Consider the following 24,321-nt stretch of genomic DNA (forward strand, 5'->3'; position numbering starts at 1 on the left):
ATGCCCATCTGCACACGCTAAATTATTGCACATCTCTGAGCTTCCTATTATAATATTATAACAGCTGTCCGCTGTTATCACACTCTTTTGAGCCATGTTGCACCCAACAGAGCATTTCATTGTTCTTGTCCTGTCTCAGGCGTTCCTCAGGTGACAGAATTAAAGAGCTGAGTTTGTGTGCATGCATGCTGTATATGCCACGTGCACACACACACATAAAGATGGACAACCAGGCTGGGCACAGTGCCTCACACCTGTAATGCCAGTACTTTGAGAGGCCGAGGCTGGTGGATCGCTTGAGCTCAGGAGTTTGAGACCAGCCTGGGCAACATGGTGAAAGCTCACCTCTGCAAAAAAATACAAAAATGAGCCACGCGTGGTGGTGGACGCCTATAGTCTCAGTGCTCTCTGAGGAGGCCTCGCTGCCCTGGACATCCCCCTCTGTCACTGGCCCTTTCTCCTAGGTGCCCTGGGGTCCTTCTCTCCTGCCTGGGACATTGATGTTTCCTGAGGAGCTACCCTGCTTCCCTTCTTGTGGCCCATTCCTCACTTTCCCTGAGCCTCTTGACCTACCCCAGTGGTATCCAGTCTACAGCTCTAAACTGGGGTTCCTCCAAGCTCTGGATATTGAATGAACCAGAAATATCTCAAAGTCATTATATTGGGCCTTGGAGTCACCACGGCTCCTGCCTGGCACTCTATTCCATTCCAGTATTATTTTCTTATACTTCCCTAGGAGGGATAAGGGAAGAACTGGTGACTTCCCAGGAGGATAGGGGTCATAGATGATCTTCAAGTTTCAAACCCGCGTGACAGATCAGAAAGGAACTTCGTTCAGCAAGACCTGACTAGTACAGACTGCTGATTTTGTTGGCTATACACCCACAGGGAGGTGCACTTCCCCAGAGTTTGGGACACAAGGGGGTCTCCTGCCACATTGCAGATGCCTAATGAGTATTCAGTGAAAGAACAGGTGAGTGAGAATTGATTAACAGACTTAGAAATATAAGATGTTTCTGTAATTCCCTGAGTGTTATATGATGGGTAGCCATTAGGGCTCATTTAGTTGCAAATAACAGAAACCAGTACTCTAACGAACTTCTCCACTCAAGGGAGTGTACTGGACCCTGTAACAGAGACCCAGCAGGAAGGCTAAAGAGACACAAGACTTGAACTGGGCCTCAGAAAATAATCAGGACCGAGATCATGTTCTTTGCCGTTCTCAGCTCTGCTCTGTCAGCCTGAGGTTTCCTTCCAGGTGGGGTCTCCTTCATGGGCCCCAGTGAGTGCACGCCATTCTGGCTGCTTCCTGCCTCTGGTCCAAAGGCAGCACCCAGGAATGAATAAGGCTTTCCTTTCTCCTTGCATCTGCGGCAGGTGCCAATCTCTGGATGTCTGAACAGGACCAGCAGGTCCTGGAAGAAGCTTGACTTCGCCAAGGTCAAGTAGGTCCTGGACCAGCAGGGATGGAAGAGGCTTTGGCTGGGATCCAGCTAATTCACATGTCAGATACCAAAATGGGAAAGAATGAATTCCCCAGCAGGGAACTGGGATTCTGTCAAGCAGAGTGGTGGAAAACCTCTGCAGAAAATGCAAACTACAAACATCCAATCTGCCACGTATATGTAATGACTGCAAATGTCAAAAACCTAAAGTCAGTGTTAAATATTAAGCAAAATTTTGCTCTTTTAAAATCATTTCTTACCTCAAATTGTGGCTCCCTCAATTTTTAAGGACAATGGAAATTTTTGATGTCGTTTGAATTGGTCACAATTCATAGAACTTCAGCAAAGTCTAGAGACTTTGTGTAAAGGGTTAGATAATAAATATTTTTTGAGATTGAGGGCCAAGACTGCTGCAATGACTCAAGCTCGCAGCTGCAGCAGGAAAGCAGCCATACACAATATATGAATGAATCTAAATGGCTACACTACTGGAAAACTTATTTTAAAAAAACTCAATAGGCTGAATGGGACCCCTGAATTGTATGCAGTTTGAGGAGCCCTGAACTTAAAATATTTATATATATATATATATATATATATATATATATATATATATATATATGAATTTTACTACAGTTAACTAAACCTCAATAAATAAACAGAGTAAATGAAGACAAAGGAAAAATAAATGCTCTAGGGGAGAAAACTGTAATTCCTTCAACTTAACCTGAAATGAAATTTCATCAAGAAAACAGATGGGCTGAGTGTGGTGGTTCATGCCTGTAATCCCAGAACTTTGGGAGGCTGAGGCAGGAAGATCACTTGAGGCCAGGAATTCCAGGATCCAGTGAACCATGATCATACCATTGCACTCCAGCCTGGGCAACAAAGCAAGACCCTGTCTCTAAAAATAAATACATAAATAAATAATAAAAGACAACAGAGGTACAGTACTCCCTCCTTATCTGCTGTTTTATCTTCTGAGTTTTCAGTTACCTGAGATCAACCGTAGTCCAAAAATATTTCATGGGAAGTTCCAGAAATAAACAATTCCTAAGTTGTAAATCACCGGCCATTCTGAGTAATGTGATGAAATCCCTCGCCATCCTGCTCCATCTTGCCTGGAATGTGAATCCCCCTTTTGTCTAGTTGGTGCTCCTACCAATTGTCTCAGTGTCACAGTGCTTATTTTACCTAGTAATGGCCTCAAAGCACAAGAGAAGTGACACTGTCCATTTGGATATGAACAGCATAAGAGAAGCCATAACATGCTCCCTTTAAGTGAAAAGGTAAAAGTTCTCGACTTCATAAGAAAAGAAAAAAATATTGTATGCCAGGGTTACTAAGATCTACAGTAAGAACAAACCTTGCATTGGTAAAATTGTGAAGAAGGAAAAAAAAATTCATGCTAGTTTTGCTGTCACATCTCAAATTGCAAAAACATTTTTGTTCAGGTCTTCTACCCACAGATTTAATGCCTTTGTGGCCACAAGTTTTGGCCACAGTGTGGGATAAGTGCTTAGTTAAGATGCAAAGGCATTAAATTTCTGGGTGGAAGACCTGAAAAAATGTGCTCCAGGCCAGGTGTGGTGGATCATGCCTGTAATCCCAGCACTTTGGGAGGTCGAGGCAGGACGATAGCCTGAGCCCAGGATTTCAAGACCAGCCTGAGCAACATACTGAGACCCCCAACTGGAATATATACATATTAAAAAACAATTTTTTTTGAGACAGAGTCTCACTTTGTTGCCCAGGCTAAAGTGCAGTGTGGTGTGATCTCAGCTCACTGCAACCTCTGCCTCCCAGGTTCAAGCGATTCTCCTGCCTCAGCCTCCCAAGTAGCTAGGATTACATGCATAAGCCACCATGCCTGGCTAATTTTTGTACTTTTAGTAGAGACAAGGTTTCACCATGTTGTCCAGGCTGGTCTTGGAACTCCTGACCTCAGGTGATGTGCCCACCTTGGCCTCCCAAAGTGCTGGGATTACAGGCATGGCCACCGCACCTGGCCCATATTGCTTTTCATTTAAAAAATAATAAGAAGGATGTGTTCTAATTGACAGCAATCTGGTCCAGTGCTATCAGTGGTTTCTGGCATCCACTGGGAATCTTGGAATGTACCCCTGCAGATAAAGGGGCACTACTAAAGTTCTGTTTGTGAGAGGGATTTGCTGGCAGTCATTGTGCAAAGGCTCAGCCAGAAGATTTACAAAAATTAAACAAAGAATGTTTGGCTTGGCTTTTGAAGACATTTTATTGACTCACTTGGTAAATTCACTAAGAGTCAAGTACCCATCTCTGTTCTTTACAAAGGTATCCACGGCAGGCTGTGTTCATGTTCACGTCACTACTCCAAAACATAGCGTCATTAGGTTTTTCTTTTGATTGTTTTTTTCTAGTGGGATGACTTTAAGAGTCATCATGTTGTGCTTCTGGTTCTTTATTGTTTGTTTTTTTACAGCATAGCATCTTCATGGGACAGAGATTGTGAAGGAGACCCAGTCATTTCTTCCCTTAATCCAAATAATGGCACGAACAATGCATCTCCAAGGCTATGAGTCCATCCAAATTGAATGGAGAGTCAAACTGTTAGGACCCAGAAAGTGAATAATCTCAAGAAGGAAAGCAGAACTGAGCATATTGGCTCACGCCTGTAATCCCAACACTCTGGGAGGCCGAGGCAGGCGTATCACCTGAGGTCAGGAGTTCAAGACCAGTCTGGCCAACATGGTGAAATCTCGTCTCTACAAAAATACAAAAATTAGTGGGGCATCATGTCGGGTGCCTGTAATTCCAGTGCCTCAGTAGGCTGAAGCAGGAGAATCACTTGAACCCGGGAGGCAGAATTTGCAGTGTGCCAAGGCAGCACCATTGCACTCCAGCCTGGATGCAAAAAGAAAGAAAGTGGAGGTTTGGTGGGGAAGCAGAAGAGTTCGAAATCAGAGCTCATCAGGTGGCATTCAAACACCCAAATTGATGTAGGCAAACCGATAGAGGGATACAGGGCTTTACTGTGTATGTGGAAATGCAGGCTTTATACAAGATTCACAGTCAGCCTCTAGTATCTGGATTTTTTAAGCTGAAGAGCAGATAAAGAATCAAGGTGTTCACCTCACCTTTAAGTAGAAAAAATAGACTTTAAAATCAAAGGTAGCTGATGTGTAGCTCGACCAGCTGGAATTTTCCATGATGTTCCTTCCTCCACACAAATATCAAGCCTTCAGAGCATGTATATTAAGGAGCAACAGTCATGTTAGGCATGGCCCCAGGAAGACAAATAAGGCATAATCTGCCCTTCAGTATGGGAGAGTCCAGTTGGGAAGACAGAGGTACACACAGATATTTAAGAAAGTCTGTGTTCTAATACAGTCTCTCTAAGCACTTTAGCAACTCTGATCCAATTTAATTTATAAGAGGTGGGCAGGGCACGGTGACTCACACCTGTAATCCCGACACTTTGGGAGGCCTAGGCAGGCGGATCATCTGAAGTCAGGAGTTCAAGACCAGTCTGGCCAACATAGTGAAACCCCATCTCTACCAAAAATACAAAAACTTAGCCAGGCGTGGTGGTGGTGCCTGTAATCCCAGCTACTCAGGAGGCTGAGGCAGGAGAATTGCTTGAACCCGGCAGGTGGAAGTTGCAGTAAGCTGAGATTGCGCCATTGCACTCCAGCCTGGGCGACCCCATCTCAAAAAAATAACAACAATAATAATAACTTATAAGATATGATGTTAAACATGAAAGTAATATTTCCCTTTGAATCAATACCACTAACAAATATAGGAAGAGTTGTGCAAGAACCAAACTGATATATCATTCATTTCCGCCCTCATACATCTTATGCTACCAAGGATAGGGGTTCAGAATTTTCTTTCTTTAAAAAATGCTAATAAAGCAGAATGGGTCTTTTTACTTTTTTGTTTTGTTTTGAGACAGAGTCTCACTTTCTTGCCCTAAATGGCACTAACATGGCTCACTGCAGCCTCAACCATCCAGGCTCAAGCGATCCTCCTGCCTCAGACCCACCAAGTAGCTGACACTACAGGCATGCACCACCATGCCCAGTTAATTTTTTATTTCTTTGTAGAGACGAGGTTTTGTCATGTTGCCCAGGATGGTCTCCAACTCCTGATCTCAAATGATCCACCTGCCTCGGCCTCCCAAATTGCTGGGATTACAGGCGTTAGCCACTGTGCCTGGCCCAGAAAGTTTCTTTTCGCCTGATTTGTGTGTGTGTGTGTGTGTTTCTTTGGATTTTGCTAAGGAACTTGAAGTTAATATTACTAAGAGGGATTTGAAATAAAGTTCAACTAAAAAAGATCATCAGAGTTAACTTTGGTTACAATCCTGGTCTTAGCAACTATAGAAAGTTTTAAAGACAAGATTGTGATATGGTGGAGACAACCAAGCCATGAGACTAAACTTCGTTGAAAGCAGAAGGTCACTTTTTCCATTGAGTCATTCCCTAGACTCAAACATAAATATTTCCGACACGCTTTGCACTGGACACAAAATGGCTAAGTCAAGAATAGCTCCTACAATTGATTACACTCACTGCAAGTTTATTTTGGAATGTACCACCTCATATAAGGAGTTTTCAAATTGTGAAGACACCTCAGAATGATCACCAAGGGTTTTGTTCCCTAGGTACCACCCGACAGAGAGCTTGTTTCAGGAAACTAGCATGGGCCCAGGAATTCATGCATTCCACAAACTATATCGCACTCCTAGTATCAGCAGGAGGGAACCATGAGCTACAGACGCAGTAATGGGCATGTGTACCCAATATGCCAGATGTAGTTAAATTTCATCAATGCTATGGCTGCTTTTCCATTAATTTTGTCACTAAGACTTTATTTCCTTAAAGTGACAGCCATTTCTATTTATCTGAAGTTAATGGTTTCCCCTTGTCATCAAAGGAATTACATCAGCATTTCTTTTCCTTTGCACCCGGTACAAAATAGAATCCCATACACCCAGCATGAGGCATTGCTGAGGTCCCTCTCACTAAAGCCATCCATGTGTCTTTTGACAAATGAAGGAATCTCGAACCCAAATACCTAGAAGGAAACAGACTTTATGTGCAATCACACAACATTTTTTTTTTTTTTTTTGAGACGGAATCTCATTCTGTAACCCAGACTGGAGTGCAGTGGCACCATCTTGGCTCACTTCAACCTCCACCTCCCAGGTTCAAGCGATCCACTTGCCTCAGCCTCCTGAGTAGCTGGGACTACAAGTGCACACCACTACGCCCAGCTAATTCTTGTATTTTTAGTAGAGACATGATTTTGCCATGTTGGCCAGGATGGTCTCAGACTCCTGACCTCAGGTGATCTGCTGCCTTGGCCTCCCAAAGTGCTGGGATTATAGGTGTGAGCCACCGCGCCCTGCCACACAATCATATTATTTGTTGAGTCCAAGTATGCCAAAATCTACTTAAAACTAGCCAGTAACTTATCAGAGCCCATTTGATTTTGCAATGGCAGTTACACTATGTTTATTGCTTATCCCTAAGTAAGCTGACTGAACAGGAGATTTGGTGATTGTCTAATCTGGGATTGGGCAATTACAGACTGACCCATGGTTTTGTAAAAATAAAGTTTTATTAGAACTCAGACACATCCATTCATTTGCATATTGTCAAATGCAACACGGAAGCAAGTTTCTGTCACTTACACTTAAAATAGCCCTACACAGAAAAGAACAGAAAAACATAGGGGAACAAACACAAAGGACTCTAAATATGCAGGGAGGGAAATGTTCAACCTTTTTAGTAATTAAAGGAGTACACATTCTCTTTTTAAAATAAGACTTAAAAAAAATTCAGTGGCATCTCTACTATGTGTTTGTGTATGTGTATGTCCTCTGAACTGAAATTTTCCACCTCAAAGTAGTGGTACCATAAGCATTTTTAATTCTGTTAATTATACTTTTTTGTATTTTCTAAATTCTTACTAATGAGAATCTATGACTTCCATATATTTAAATTTTTAATTTTCCTTTTCCTTTTTATTTATTTTAGACAGAGTCTCACTCTGCTGCCCAGGCCGGAGTGCAGTGGCATGATCTCGGCTCACTCTAACCTCTGCCTCCTGGGTTCAAGTGATTCTCGTGCCTCAGCCTCCCGATTAGCTGGAGTTACAGGCACCTGCCACCATGCCCAGCTAATAATTTTTGTATTTTTAGTAGAGGCCAGGCTTCACCATGTTGCCCAGGCTGGTGTTGAAATCCTGACCTCAAGTGATCTACCTGCCTCAGCCTCCCAAAGTCCTGGGATTACAGGTGTGAGGCACCACACCTGGACTTTCTCTCTCTCTCTCTCTCTCTCTTTTTTTTTTTTTAAGAAAAACTCACATCAGATGTGAAACATGTATGACCTAGAGACTAAGATATTTTCAAAGAATTCCAATTATTTGATCATTCATAGGGAGAAAATAAGTGAGGCCTCAATTGTGACTTCATGGTTCAGAGCATATTTTGTTCAGCTTCTCAGCACACCCTGACTGTAGCATATTTATTACTGATGTGGATTTAATAGCAGTGCTAAGTACCATGATTAAAGATACTTTATTAGATCCTGATTTGAGTATGGTAGTGGTGTTATGCTCACCAATATCCAAGGAGCCTCCCTAGAGAAGGACTAAACATTCGCATGATTGAACTCAGCTGTGGCCATGTGACTTGTTTTCTCCAATCGAAAGTGAGAATCAAGACATTTTAATGGGATACTTCATGGGCCACATTGTGGCTGTCATTTTCCTCCATCTCCATCAGCCTCAGTCCCTACATGACTGCAATAAGCAGAGCCCCCGGCCAACTTAGCCGCACATAGTTGTAAGACATTGAGCTTATTCGTTCCTGCACCGTGACAAAACCTATCCTTACTAACACAAGGGAATCCAGGAAGAGATGCCATTGGGGAATCTCTGGAAAGGCAAGGCTGCATGAGCTGGATTGCAAATCATATCTAAACAATGTGACCTACTGTTCTTTTCTCTTGTTATTTTTATACACCGTAATTATTATTCTTGATATTTTACTAACTTAGCAAAAGGTTCTAGTGTTTTTTGAGCCTGGTTAACAAGCAATCTGAGGGGAAACCTTGGCTGTATCAGAAGCTTTAACATTCCAGCGTCATCATTGGAGTAAAGCACATGCAAGCTTGCATTCTGTAATGCATTACCCAACCCTCGACTCCCCCAGCCCCCAGGCTCGGGAGGGGAAGAGGCTGTAACAGGAACCACACAAGCAGCTCTTAGTAATTCTTCCCACATCTGTTTTATTCCCATTCTAAGCATGAGTTTGGACCCAAGATTGTTGTCTTGTGGAAGTTAATTTAAATAAATTCATTAAATTGAAGCTCAGCTTGTGAAGTGTGCATACTGGGGAGGAGAATGTCTTTGTGTTGCATGAGAGATGTGCAAATAGAAAGAAACCGTCCTTCACATCACAGTAAAGGAAGAATGCTTTTCAATATAAATTTCAATATTAATTGCTGGCAACCACCTCCAGCGACCTTGCCTATAAAGAATATATAAGGAAGAGTGAAATTACTTTTTAAAAATAGATTATCATCATCCAGAAGTCAAATAGCCCCATGATCCAAATGTTTGTGCCCACCTCCCAAATTCCTAACCCCCAAGGTGAGAGTATTAGGAGGTGGGGCCTTTGGGAGGTGATGAGGTCAGGAGGGTGGAAGCCTCAGGACTGGGATCAGTGCCCTTATCAAAGGGACCCCAGAGAGCTCCCTTCCCTCACTCCTTCCACGATGTAAGGACACAGCGAGATGTCAGGAAGCCCTTACAAGACATCAAGTCTACCAGTGCCTTGATCTTGAACTTCCAGCCTCCAAAACTGTGAGCAATAAATGCCCATTATTTATAAGCCACCCAATTAATGGTATTTTGTTACAGCAACCCAAATGGACTGAACAAATAGGTTCTCACAAGTTCAACTGCCTCATAACAAAGCAATGTACACACACAGAGGTGCAAACACCACTTCTAATGGAGTAATCCATGTATACACACACACACACCCCCCACATGCCATCTTCCATGAGGCAATGCACATGTGCTCATACATGGGCACACATGCCATCCACAATGGAACAAAGCACACACAGAGGACAAAGTGCCATCCTAAATGGAGCACGTGCACATGCACAGCCGCATACGTACAGGGACATGTAGGGACACATACAGAGAAACAGACACATACAAAGAGGCTCACACACCATCTGCAATGGACTGCAGCACATGCATGCATGCACGCAGGCACACATACAAGAAATGCTATCGAAATATTTGTATCACATTTAAAATGAAATTTCTACATTACCAAGGCTTTTCAGAAACATGCATGTCTTCCCAAACCACGTCACTAAGAGTCTGGACTGCATCTTGAATGCTGATGTAAAAACTTCTTGGTTGGAATTTCTGCTGTCATAACATTTTCACCAGGCTTGACTGTTGACTCAACGGGGTAAACCACAATGTTTTATGAAAACACAATTCCCTTTGGCCCAGGGCAGGCAAGGTCACCTAGCATAGCAATGCTGTTCAATGCCAACATTCCCTGAGATGTTAATCTTTGGCAAATTAAATGGCATACATTCTGGCTGAAGCAACAGATTAGGTAAAACAGAGTGATATCAAAAATTTCAAAGCTACGTGTGTGTGTGTGAGAGAGTGTGTGTGTGTGTTCACACACGCTTGTGTGTTTGTGTGTTTTGCCATGTCATGTGTAGGAAGTTCAAAAGAAACTGCATTTTAAGAGTGATGGCATCCACAGGGACCCTCATGGGTGAATTTAGGGATAATTTTAACATTAAAAAGGTAATAAAACAACAATGATGGTAATTCTTATGCCATACATAACCAGAAAGAAGCCAGGAATCAAGAGTGATACTCAGAAGCTGGGAGTACAGAAATAAAGCTCTTCTTCATGGAAGGATTTCAACCAAGAACTTTAGAAGAAATCACAGCATTAGCAATGCACCAATTTGTAACCAGCAATGGAACACCTCAATAAGGAAAGGATTATGAACAGAACACAATCTCAAATATCACCCCCAATTGTCTCATTCCTTACACAGGAAAGAAGGTATCTGCACAAGTGCGAGAGCTGGTGGACACAACCCTCACCAACAAATCCACCTCAGCAAAAGCAATACAAGAACAACTTGACCCTCTGACCCCTATGAAACTCAGTGAGAAGGACATACCATCACCTTTACAGTCTTCTTGCAAAAGACGTCCAACCTACATTGAAACACAAGGAAGCAATCTGACAAATATGATCGTGGGATATTAAAGACAGCTGGCATTCGGGCATGGTGGCTCATGCCTGTAATCTCAACACTTTGAGAGGCTGAGCGGCGAGGATCACTTGAGCTCAGGAGTTTGAGATCAGCCTGGGTAACATGGCGAAACCCTGTTTCTTCAAAAGTACAAAATTCAACAAGCATGGTGGCAAACACCTGTGGTCCCAGCTACTCAGGAGGCTGAGGTGGGAGGATTGCTTGAGCCTGGAAGGCTGAGGTTGCAGTGAGCCAAGATGGTGCCACTATACTCCAGCCTGAGTGATAGAGAGAGACCCTGTCTCAAATTAATTAATTCATTAATTAATTAAAAGACAGCTGGCACGGACTTTTCCAGAAAGGTCACTTCCATACAATAAAAACTAAAAGGCAGGCAGAGTGTTTCAGATTTTTCTTTTAAATGCAGTCATAGCCAAATGCAGTGCATGATGCTTAACTGGATTTCAGATGTTTTTAAGGCCAGGAAAGGACATCTTGTGCTGACGCAGAAAGTCCTGGCAGCTACCCAGAGGACACAGGTGTCCAGATAGGTGTAGTAGTCAGCTGTTGCTCTGGAGAGTCCTCAAGTTGGAGGGGCATGGTGCAGGTTTGTGAGCACTCGCCTTGGTGACAGCATTTGGGCAAGGCTGAGACCCAAGCTGTCAGGTTAAGGCAGGTAGGGGGTCCTGGGCCCCAGCCAAGTGTGCCCCTGGTAACAGGTGCAGGCAGCAGGCCCTGACGCCTTGGGGCTGAGATGTCAAGCACCAGGGTACTCACAACTATCATTTCATTTTATGTTATTTGTATACATTGTATACATTATTTGTACACATTGTATACATTGAGGGAGTACAACTGTAATTTTATTACAGAGCTTTTAGTGTATCCATCACCCAAATAATGTACATTGTAGCCCTTAAGTAAGTTTCATTATCTGCTCCTCTCCCACTCCCCTCCCTTCCAAGCTTCCATTGTCTGTCATTCCATACTCTATGCTCATGAGTATGGTTTAGATGCAGAAGCCCCTGGAAGAGCTTAACACAGTTGCCTCTATCAAACCCTGGCATCCTTTTGCTAGTGACATCATTTTTAAAAAGAAAAGAAAATATCCCAGCAACAATTTCTCAAAGAGAAAGGACAGTTTGGAAAGCCTTAGGCTAATATTTGGAAACTATCAGACTGATCATTTGTGCCTCAATTTATATCACTCGGAAAGCCATTTTAATGACATATAGTTTAGAGAATTAAATTGAATCCATTTAAAATTTTTTACTTATATATTAATTCATATTACTAAAGATTTTGTACTTTTCACATTACTAAGGATTTTCAATTTTATCACAATTCGAAGGGTAATTTTCAGGATTAAATCACATATGTAACGTGCTGAGCTAAGTGCCTACCACACTGTGAGTATACACTATATTTTGCTTACTTTTCTTCTTGTAGAGTATCTAGACTTGTGACAATTTAATGAAGAGTGAGATGGGGGAAGAGATGTCCCTGAATCTGCAGTCGTGTGAGTAAAGCCGCTCATGGCAATCCTCCAAGGTTGTAAACTTTTACATTTGAAACATGCACCCTGACACCAATCCTAATCTAATCCCACAGGACTTCCCAGCTACTTAGGCAATTATATCAGTTGCAGTGAAATTAAGTTTACACACTGACACTGAAAGGAAAGATTACAATAAAAATTGAAACTCAACTTCAACATTGACACTCGGGCACGATTCACAGGCTGCAAAACTGAAGGGAAACGAATTATCTCCAGCTTTTCTCAGCACTGAAGAGCATGAAAAGGGCTATAAATCAAACTTTAATTTAGAAATTTCCTGGGATTTCACTTTCATTTATGATCGTCTTATTCCCGAGGGACTTCTAGGTCAACCTCATCAGTAAAAGAAACAGATAAGCACCTCACTTACGTACAAATCATGGCTGATGTGTCAATTCCCTAGCTCACCCCCCCAAAAATGTCTGTGCCTGTCATTTCTATTTTATTAAATGTGATCCCAACTAGATTTTACATTTCGGGATATGTTCCAATCCCATAAAAATCAATTCTAAATTACACTGTGGGCTGGGCACAGTAGCTCACACCTATAATCCCAGCACTTTGGAAAGCCCAGATGGGAGGATTGTTTGAGGAGTTCAAGACCAAACTGGGCAACAGGGCAAGACCCCTTCACCATAAAAATTTTAAATTAAAAAAATAAAATAAGTTACATCATGCCATGCTCTCAGTAGATAAAATGTTTTAATTTGGTAAGGAAAGGGATTTAGCACAGCAGTTCCTTGTAAAAAGTATTTCCCCTTTACCAGTGACTTAAGCCTCCCCATTGCCGTAATTTCATCTTGTTTGTTCATTCGAGACAGGGTCTCACTCTGTTGACCAGGCTGGAGTACAGTGGCACAATCATGGCTTACTGCAGCCTCAAACTCTTGGGCTCAAGCGATCCTACCATCTCGGCTCCCCAAAGCGCTGGGAAGGCAGGCGCGAGGTCCTGCCCCAGCCTCATCTCTTCAACCTCTGTTAGATGGTACCACTATGTTTTCAATGCAGTGTGTATTCAGTGTGCCCTTCACTTCTACAGGACTCAGGACAAAATGTGACCTCCTGGATTCTCTTTGTCTCCTCATGATAGACGGCAATCCACCTATCCAGGAGGCTCCGACACAGTAAAGACCAATGCACTAGCCACCACATGCATGCTTTTTCTTCTCCCTTATTTAAAAAATAAAATGCAATATCCTGCCAACACTTTTCTATGTAGTACTTGAACCATCTTGCAAAGGGTAAATTGTCCCTTTAACAATATTTTCTCGCTCTGTCCAAATCAATAAGACTTAGAGACACAAAGATAAGCCATTTAAAAATTAGACCTAAAAACCCCACAGAATCTCTAACGCAGGGGTCAATAAATACACCTGCAAGCCAAATAAGGCTTTTTAAATAAAGACGAATTAGCATCCAGCCGCACTCATGTGCATATTGTCCATGGCTGGAGACAACTGAGTTAATAATTAAGACAGTGCCCCCATCTACCACAAAGCCTAAGAGGTTTGCTACTGGCCCTTTACAGAAAGTCCACCAATCCCAGCTCTAAAGTGCAGTTATCAAACGGAAATGAAGTGCAGGTAGCATGTGTAACTTTAAAGCTCTCAGTAGCCATATTAAATCAGTAAAAAGAAATAGGGAAAGTTAATTTTAATAACACCTGTTAGCCCAGTATATGCAAAATAGGATCATTTCAACACTTAAGGAATATTAAGTTATTAATGAGAAATGTTCTATTTTTTTGCATACAAAGGCTTGGAAGTCTGGAAGTCTGGTGTGTTTTACACTGATCAGATGACATTTCAATTCAGACTAGCCTCGGTTCAAGTGCTCCCTAGCCACCGGTGACTACTGGTCACACTGGTCCCTGCACATCTGAAGAGCATGCCAAGTGAGAAGAGAAAAAGAGGAAAAAGAATGCAGTTTCCACTTAAGGCTGCGGCTTCAGACACGTCCAATTACGCAGTGATTGTGAGAATGTGCTTTTTGTGAGGCTTTCTGCTCATCCAAAAAGATCCCAAGTAATATTTGGGACATACTTACACTAAAACGTCATTCGTTGCATACCTGAGATTCAAACACAACCCAGTGTCCTGTATTTTATCTGGCCCCCAAGACTCTGTCCCTGAACCCTCCTGCTTGTCAGTTAAAACTCAAGTGAGGGGTAGCAAGCAAAGACCAGGCCTGCTGAGATGCCTCTCCTCCCGTAAGCTCTGCCAAAGATGACGCCGGAAGTCTTTGCTTTGCTCGTGCAGACATTCAATTCATTTTGAAAATTGCTCATGGGAGCACACCCACTGGCCTTGTTAATCAATTAAGAATACAGTCCGCTGGGCGTGGTGACTCATGCCTATAATCCCAGCACTTTGGGAAGCCAAGGTGGGCAGACCACTTGAGTCCAGGAGTTTGAGGCAAGCCTGTCCAACATGGCAAAACTCTGTCTCTACTAAAAATACAAAACTTAGCCGGGCATGGTGTTGCACACCTGTAATCCCAGCTACTCGGGAGGCTGAGGCAGGAGAATCATTTGAATCTAGGAGGTGGAGGTTGCAGTGAGCTGAGATCAAACCACTGCACTCCAGCCTGGGGAATAGACCAAGGCTCTGTCAAAAAAGAGAGAGAGAAAGAAACAAAGGAGAAGAAAATAAAAAGGAAAAATGGATACATTAAGGATACATTCATCCAGCCCAAGGGTTGCTGGGTGTCAGACAGAAGCCCCTGCCTGCACCCCCTGAAGATGGGTCATACACCAACAAATGAGTCTGCAAGTGAAACACAGAAGCTATCTCCCTCTTAAGCAAGTTTGCTTAAAGGAAAAAAAAAAAAGTTTTGTCTCACTCAAACCCAAGGAACGCTTTACAAAGCAAATAAGGGACTCGCAGAATCAAGAGTCTACAATGAGTTGACTATACGGGGCTGGGCGAAGTGGCTCACGCCTGTAATCCCAGCACTTTGGGAGGCTGAGGCAGTGGATCACGAGATCAAGAGATTGAGACCATCCTGGTCAACATGGTGAAACCCCGTCTCTACTAAAAATACAAAAAATTAGCTGCGCACGGTAGTGCGTGCCTGTAATCCCAGGTACTCAGGAGGCTGAGGCAGGAGAATTGCCTGAACCCAGGAGGCGGAGGTTGCGGTGAGCCGAGATCGCGCCATTGCACTCCAGCCTGGGTAACAAGAGCAAAAACTCCGTCTAAAAAAAAAAAAAAAGAGTTGACTATACGACTGGGCATGGTGGCTCACACCTATAATCCCAGCACTTTGGGAGGCCGAGGTGAGTGGATCACCTGAGGTCAGGAGTTCGAGACCAGCCTAGCCAACATCGTGAAATCCCATCACTACTAAAAATACAAAAGGTAGCTGGGTATGGTGGTGGGTGCCTGTAATCTCAGCTACTCGGGAGGCTGAAGCTGGAGGATTGCTTGATCCAGGGAGTTGGAGGCTGCAGTGAGTTATCATCACACCACTGCACTCCAGCGTAAGCAACAGAGTGAGACTGTCGCAAAAAAAATTAAAAAGAATGACTACAAATAACTTTTCTTATTGCTGTGGAAAAAATAATAATCACCAATGTCTCCGTTTTGCCTCGAGGGACTATGGGCCAGCCCTTTTAGAATCAGTCAAAATGAAGAGCTTGGGAATGGACAATGAGATGTCCGAAGAGTAATTTTAGAACGTGAGAGCTGTCTGAGAACCCACATAAGAATCCAAGTGGTAAAAAACAGGGCTTGTGTGTTCCGTTTCCCATATCTGAAAAATTGGTGAGACAGCTCAATATTTCTCCAACACAGAGCCTTCCATATGTGGTTTCTTCCTAAGGCAACTGTAACAGAGTTGAAAGCACAGGTGAAAATTGGATTGTGTGGAACAGAGGACTGTCAGGTGAGAGGGCAGTTGGGGTTAGTCGGGGGACTCTTTACAGATGAGTGAATCGGTGGGCAATTGTGGCATAAGCAGTTATCTACATGATTCGAATAAGTAAGAACAGACCCCCAAAATGAAGGAGAAGATCTAGTGACAGCCACAATTATGCACTTTTCCTTTTACTCGTCTTGAAAACCATTTGGGAAAAAATTTCTCACAGAAAGAACAGAGAAGCTTTATGTCATGCTTTTGCAAGTTAATTTCCATGTGGAGTCAAATTTCTCACCATCAATCCATTAGTTAATGATTGCTCAAAAGAGGTTTCCATGCAAAATGAAGGTTTTCTTTCAGTTGAAACAAATTTTTTTAAAACTGTGCACATTAATGAGGTTAAAGGAACATTACAACCCAGGAGAAGGCTGAAATAATTCCACTTCCAAACCAGAATATTTTGTTTTCGGTGTTTCCCTTATCATTTCAGAGTATAGTCTCAGTTACAAGTGAGGCATTGGGAGGGCTTGTCAAGTGTCCAAAATTCTGGGGATACACGTTCAGTCCTCACGGCCTCTGCATTTGTGGTGGTACCATCTTTTCCTCTTATTTTGCTGACGGCCTGCCCACCTCGTCTTGAGATACGTTCATTCTGCAAACCAGAATGGTCACTCCAGTACAGAAAGCATAAAATCCTCTGCAAAACAGCAGCCTGCATGGTATCAGCAGGCTTCCAAAAGAGTTGTTTCCTTCTCCCTGTACCGGGAGAACACAGTCCAGCAAATTTTCAAATTTCATATTGGGCAGAAAGATTTCTTTTCGGCCAGGCATAGTGGCTCATGCCTGTAATCTCAACACTTTGGGAGGTGAAGGTGGGAGGATCGCTTGAGCCCAGGAGGTTGAGGCTACAGTGAGCCGTGATTGTGCCACTGCACTCCAGCTTGGGCAACAGAGCAAGACGCTGTCTCAAAAAAGTAGACACTTGGCAGTCTATATTTTTGAAACCAACGACAGAAAGAAGTATTTTGTTTATTTGGTTATTTGTTTGTTTGAGACAGAGTCTCGGTCTGTCAACCAGGCTGGAGTGCAGTGTCACCATCACAGCTCACTGTAGCCTCCGCTTCCCAGGTTCAAGTGATTCTCCTGCCTTGGCCTCACGAGTAGCTGGGATTACAGGCACACACTACCACGCTCGGATAATTTTTGTATTTTTAGTAGAGACGTGGTTTCACCAAGTTGGCCAGGCTGGCCTCAAAATCCCGGGCTCAAGTGATCCGCCTGCCTGAGCCTCTCAAAGTTCTGGGATTACAGGCATGAGCCACCACACTTGGCCGAAAAGAAATCTTTTCCCAAGGTGAGCCACTGAGTCTGGCCAACAGTCTGCATTTTTGACATCACTTGAAGTTATCTTACTGTATGTCCAATCTAGAATTCCTTAATAAGAGGAAATAAAATCAAGATAAATGCGCTTAATGCCAATGACTTGTGCACTTAAAAATGGTTACAATAGCAAACTTTGTGTTATGTATATTTTACCACAATAAAAAAATAAACTAAAAATGAAATAAAATCAAGTAACCATAAAAACCCACCCCCAACATCAGGTTTCCAGAGAGTCTTCCTCCTGTGTTCCCAGCAGCCAACAGATGCCAAAGTCTGCTTTTCCCCCATGAGCCAGAGTTCTGGAAATTGATCTCCCCACTAAGCACACTGTTTGGTCATCAGCCATTCAGTTCTGTCTAGGAACTCGGCCGTAATTTAAATATGCTGTTAAAATGCAGACTTACCTACTCATAGCATGGTCTAGTTATCTAGCCATAAGGTGCAGACAAACAGAATTCTGTTTAAATATTTCCGCAACATCCAGTTACATCTCCAAATTCCACAGCCACAGCTCATGTTTCCCCTTCCTTATTGACAATCATAAGCAATTTCTGTACAATGGGAAATGGTGGCTGTTTCATAAGCAATTCCATTCTTTAATGAGGTGTTTTTTGGTCTACTTGCAGGTGATTTCTGAGTAGGTGTATTTTGACTTTTTTTTTTTTTTTAGATTAAGCCTTCCTAATATAATTCCCCTTTCCAGTCTGCCATGCTGGTTGTCTCTGACTTGGTTGTGTGGCCTCTTGACAGTCTACACAGGGCACTCCACGGACTTGGAAGAAGATGGAAGAGTCCAGAGGCAAGGAGGACACTGCAGGGCTGGGACTGAATAACAAAGAAAAGACCAGAGAGACCCTGGGAGAGTGAGATCGGTTCACATGGAAGAATGAAGTATATGGCAGGCACGTGGGGCCAGGACGCCGTGCAGCTGAGGTTGCAGAAGGGCAGTTGAGGAAGGGCCTGTATTCCAGGCTGAGGGATTTGGATTATACCCTGCAGGGAAATGAGAGACCACAGAAGGGTTTTCAGCAAGAGGGTATACGATGAGCTGAATAGCAGCTCCCAAAACATACATCTAACTTTGAACTCCCAGAACCTCAGAATGTGACCTTATTTAGAATCGGGGTTTTTGCAGATGTAATTACAAGAATTCCGAGGTGCGACCACACTGGATTTAGGGTGGTCCCCAAATCAAATGACTGGTGTCCTTATAAGAGAAAGGAGAGGGAGATTAGAGGCAGAGACAAAAGCACCATGTGAACACAGAGACAGAGACTGGAGTGACAGTGAGTCTGCAAGCCAAGGAGCACCAAGGATTGCGGCTCCCCCCCACCCGCCGCCACCCCTGGAAGCTAAGAGAGCTGCATGGGATGGAGTCCCTCCCAGAAGCTTCCAGAAGGGACCAGCCCTGCTGACACCTTGATCTCGGGCCTGTGGCCTCCAGAACTATGAGGAAAGCATTTCTGCTGTTGTAAGCCACCCCCAGTTGGTGGTGATTTGCTACAGCCACCCCAGGAAATGAACACAGATTCACATTGTCAGATGTGCATTTCAGAAACGATATTCTGGCTTCTGTAGAGGAATATAGCTTGAACAAAAAGAGGCAAGCGTTAAAGGGACACCAATCAGGAAGACTGGTGCAATAATTCAGGTGAGAAGTGAAAACATCCAGTTCCACAAGGGGACAATTAAGATGAGGTTTAAGGCAAAGGACTTGCACAGACAGCGTCAGATTGTCCCGTGTAGAGAAGGGAGAGCAAGAAGACAAGGATAGGAGGTACCAGAGGGGTGCAGGGCACAAGTGCAGGTGACCTGAAAAAGAAGCAGGAAAACTGGGCCCTGAAACTAATGGGCAGGCAAGAAGGGTGTGGATGTAGATAAGGTTCCTTGCTGCCAAGTTAAGAAATGAAAGGACTTCCTGCCCAATGACCTCCATAAAGAGGCAATGCCATCTGCTGAGAATGTGCAGGGAAGGGGTTGGGGGAAGCACTGATCATTTAACAAAGGATGGAAGACAGGGTTAAAGAGGGATACATAGAATCGCTTGCTCTCAGGAGGGCTCAGCTGGGGTTGAAGATCACAATGCTGTAGTAACACAGATTTGCTCAGTTATGCAATTTTTCCTTAGGAGCCATCAACTGCTTGGATGTGGACCAAGGGAGGCAGATGGCTGGGCTGATTCAAGACTGGGCTTTTGCACAGAGTGATGTACATTTCAGTTTATTTCCAATATGAGCTCTGTTGCACTGATTGACTTCAATAAATTATCTACAGTAAACAGCCAGTACACAGGGTACTCTCTAATGGCTACATTGCATACTGTCACATGTGGGATGCTATGATGGCATTGAGAATGAATGAGCTACCGCAACAGCAGAGAGGAACGTTGCACATACGATGTTGGTGACAGATGCAAGACCCCAGAAGATACATGCTTCCATTAACACAATAACATGATTCCATTAACACAAAATTAATTCTTTTTGAGTGTGCGTACATAGAGAAAATAATTTAAAAAGAAAAGAAAAGCAAGATGATTTTCCCAAAATTCCAAATAGTAGTAGCTTCCAATGGTGAGAGACTTCTAGTAGGGTGGTAACAGTAGGAGACCTCTGAGCAAATGGCAATGTTCTGCCTCTTCCCTCGGGAAATCACAGGTTCACTAACATGTATATGTGTCTGGAATGCTCTTTAACATTTATAAGTCATAAGTCATAATAAAAAGTGAAAGGGAAGGAGGAAAACGCTCTGTGGCTCCAACAGCATCAAATTATAATTATTTTTCTTTTTGAGATGCAGTTTTGCTCTTGTTGCCCAGGCTGGAGTACAATGGCACAATCTCGGCCCACCGCAACTTCTGTCTCCTGGGTTCAAGCAATTCTGCTGCCTCAGCCTCCCTAGTAGCTGGGACTACAGGCATGTGCCACCACACCCAACTAATTTTGTATTTTTAGTAGAGACTGGGTTTCTCCATGTCGGTTAGGCTGGTCTGAAACTCCCGACCTCAGGTTATCTGCCCATCTTGGCCCCCCAAATTGCTGGGATTACAGGCATGAGCCACTGTGCCTGGCCTATAATTTTAATGCTCTACAAAATAGAGGTTAGCATTTCAGTAAACCAAGAACAGTTTTCAGTGACAAACATTTGAAACTCAAGTCAAATGTGGAGGGAGAAAGAAAGAAGGAAAGAAAAGAAAGAAAGGAAAGGAAACACACTGGTTCACATAACTGAAAATGTCATGTGTGGCCTTCAGGCTTGGCTAGATCCAGGTGTTCCCATGCTACTCAGGGAGGTCTCACCCCTTAGCTCCATATTCCTCAGTGCCATTTTCAGTCTCAAGGAGTGACAAGAATGATGGGTTTTTTCATCACCGGGTTTACCTCTATCTGTTTAGCAACCCTAGCAAAAAGAACAAACGAAAACACAAAAACAAACACCCTTTATCAAGAATTCTAATAGAAGCCCAGATCTGGCTGTCTCTGGGTCACGACAGGTCATAGATCCTTCCTTAACAAGTCACTGTGGCCAAGGAATATGAGATGCCGTTTAGCCAGACCTGGGCCGCCCCCACTGGAGCTAACCTCTGTATCCCAGTGCCTGAGAGTAACAGCCTGTGTTACCCAAAGAAAACTCGAGTTGTTTTAACCAAAAGATGGGACTGAACACGGAGTCAGACAAAAACCACCAACGTCCACCACACATATTTTCACCTGCCTTTAGTGCTGTCTCTAAGCAGCAAATTTTTGTTCATTTCTCATTCGTATGTTTCAAACACCTTCCTTCCCTTCCAACCCTCCCTGACTTAAGGAGCTAAGGCGAACAAAATAAAACACACACAAAAGGGCCGGGCTTAGTGGCTCACACTTGTAATCCCAGCACTTTGGGTGGCTGAGGTGGGTGAATCATCTGAGGTCAGGAGTTCAAGACCAGCCTGACCAACATGGAGAAACTCTGTCTCTACTAAAAATACAAAAGTAGCCAGGCGTGGTGGCACATGTCTGTAATCCCAGCTGCTAGGGAGGCTGAGGCAGCAGAATTGCTTGAACCTGGGAGGCAGAGGTTGCGGTGAGCTGAGATCATGCCATTGTACTCCAGCCTGGGCGACAGAGGGAAACTCAGTCTCAAAAAAAGAAATACACAAAAAAGAAGCAAGAGTTTAGAAGAAGGAAACAACAGGCATGAAAGAATGAGCGAATTCTATTTCCCCTGCCTCTGACCTCTAATGAATCACCTACTGGACATTTGTACAAAAGGTTTGCGTTCACTCAGATGCAGAATTCCTAGGAACCCCGATAGAGATTCCTGCTGGCACAATTCAGAAGGAGAGAAGACTTGGAGCCTCCAGGGACACTCAGCTGTTCCGTAAAGGGAGAGGTGAGCCTGAATAAAGGGGGAAAGATTGCAAATGGCCCTAAGGACTTGGGAGTGTCCTGGACAAAGTGGATTTTCCCCAGAGGGAAAGGACAAACTCTGCCCACAGCTGACCAAGCCAGCCGGCTCCCCAGGGCTTTGCCAAGAAAATCACCACCAAAACTGTCCTCACCATCATGTCTGTGATTCCTTGAATCCTTTATGCTTCTGTTGAAACTGCCAAGGCAGGACTTGAAGGCTTCGCTGTGCAAATTCAAAAGCATTCTGAGATCATCAGCTCTCTGGAGACACCACTATTTGGAACCAAACCTTAACAAAAGCCAAACTGACACAAGGACAGAAAATCAAACAGCGCATGTTCTCACTCATAGGCGGGTGATGAACAGTGAGAATACGTGGACACAGGGAGGGAGCATCACACACTGGGGTCTGTGGGGGGGGCTAGGGGAGGGACAGCGGGGTGTGGGGAGTTTGGGAGGGATAACATGGGGAGAAATGACAGATATAAGAGACAGGGGGATGGACGCAGCAAACCACATTGCCATGTCTGTACCTATGCAACAGCCCTGCATGCTCTGCACATGTACCCCAGAACCTAAAGTACAATTTAATTTAAAAAAAGCCACAGAGATGGAAGCTCCAATACACTTTCACCTCTGGGCATCTCTTTCCTGAGAAAATTCATGATATCAGATCATCCACAACCTTGATATTTCTCCTCACATTTCAGAGTTTTTCAGTGGCCAAGGAGAAGACCCTGTTTCTTAACAATGACTGATAATTGTTTCACCCACCACAAAAGATACCACTTTGGATAAAGCCTTATGGTTTCTGTCAAGTACAGACAACGAAGATTAAATTAACTTAAATTAACGTCTTGAAAACCCACAGGGTGAGCCTGCTCCTTCCCTCCTTTAGTCTGCAGAATTACCTGCGGCTCCCTCCCGGTGTGATGTGAACAGGACACCGCGACAGCACTGCTGCCCTGCGCTGTCACTCGGGAATCCTGTGTCCCTAGCAGTTTATCCAGCTGGCTCTCAGGCTACGGTGAAACTGCAACACAGAAGGAATATTCCAAAAGAGAATTAAAAATGCAGCTGTCAAATGGGCGAGAGGCCCAAGTCTAGCAGTTAACAGCTACCCTGCCCCCACCCCCACCCCCACCCCCACCCCACCCCCCCACCCCCGCCCACTTCGCTGGCAGCAGCCCTGTTCTCCGGTCTGCAAACCCAGGGGCTGAGGAGCCAGGGGCACCCCGAGGCCCGAGTGCCCAGGGGTGGGACAAGCTCCTTCCCCACCCTCTCTGCTTCCCTTATCAAGCCTCTTAAGCGTTCTCCCAATCCTATAATGGGGAATAACTCCTAAAATTCAAAGGCCGAAGCTCTAATCCCCACTACCTTTTGGAATGTGACTGTATTTGGAAACAGAATCTCTAAGGAGGTAATTAAATGAAAATGAGGTCATTAGGGTGGGTCCTGGTCCAGTAGGACTGGAGTCCTTACAAGAAGAGGCGGTGAAGGCGCAGGCACGCACAGAGGGACGACCACCCGAGGACACAGGCCGTCTACCAGCCACCGAGAGCGGCTGCGGAAGAAAGCAGCCCTGTGACACCTGGGTTTCAGACTTGTGGCCTCCAGAATGTGAGGGAATCCATGTCTGCTGTTCTACCATCGCAGCCCTAGACAGCTCATTCGGGCCCATCCCCACTCATCATCTCAATGTCAAGACCCTCCAGGAACACTCATGACTCAGGGATGCCTTCAGTTCCCTCCCATTTTCAAAGCCCACACAGTTAAAATGCAGGGGAAGGGGGCTTCTTGCTCTTAAGACTGAAACGGGCAGCTCCCTACACCCGTCTGTGTCCAGGGCCACTCCCAGTACAGCAAATTTACATGTGACACCCAGATTCCTATTTCCCCTCTCAGGTTTCCTTCCCCCTCCCACAGACACATCCCCAAACCCTTTTAAGATATTGCATAACCTGGCTCCCGGAGCCAATAGAGTTTTTACTGAATCTGGCTTCACATAATGACAACAGATTGTGAACTAGACATTTGCCAACTTTTCCCCCGTGCCAGACCATTTTTAAGTTATGTGTGCACAGAATGGCATTTAAAGGCCTTAAATAACTCTCCAGGGGGAGAAAAGAGCAGAAAATAGCCCACGAGGCTCCCATAACGGGGGCAGGAACAGCGGATACAGAGTCTGGGGCGAGTGCCCTGCTTGTTTTTAGCTGGGGTGGGAGAGGCTTTTCTATTAGGTTGTGTTTTTGTTGCTTTTGCTTTTGGGGTGAGAAAAGGGGACAGAGAACAGAAAGGAACCTAGTTTACAGTGACAGCTATTTAGGAAAGTCATTTCTAGATGAGAGGGGGAGTGCCTGGGGGCTGCTGCTAGATTCCAC

General features: G+C 44.1%; 1 long non-coding RNA gene across 1 annotated transcript; it reads right to left on the bottom strand.

Moving 5' to 3' along the window:
- Nucleotides 1–15,905: 15,905 nt before the first annotated feature.
- LOC118150639 (uncharacterized) lies at nt 15,906–23,801 on the bottom strand. Its single transcript, XR_004738788.3, has 4 exons — nt 23,423–23,801; nt 22,852–22,973; nt 22,093–22,245; nt 15,906–21,929 (listed from the first exon to the last, which is right to left on the bottom strand). It is a non-coding gene; the product is annotated as an uncharacterized LOC118150639 (long non-coding RNA).
- Between the last annotated feature and the right edge of the window lie 520 nt (nt 23,802–24,321).

Source organism: Callithrix jacchus, chromosome X (genome assembly GCF_049354715.1).
Source record: "Callithrix jacchus isolate 240 chromosome X, calJac240_pri, whole genome shotgun sequence".
Taxonomy (NCBI): Eukaryota; Metazoa; Chordata; class Mammalia; order Primates; family Cebidae; genus Callithrix; species Callithrix jacchus.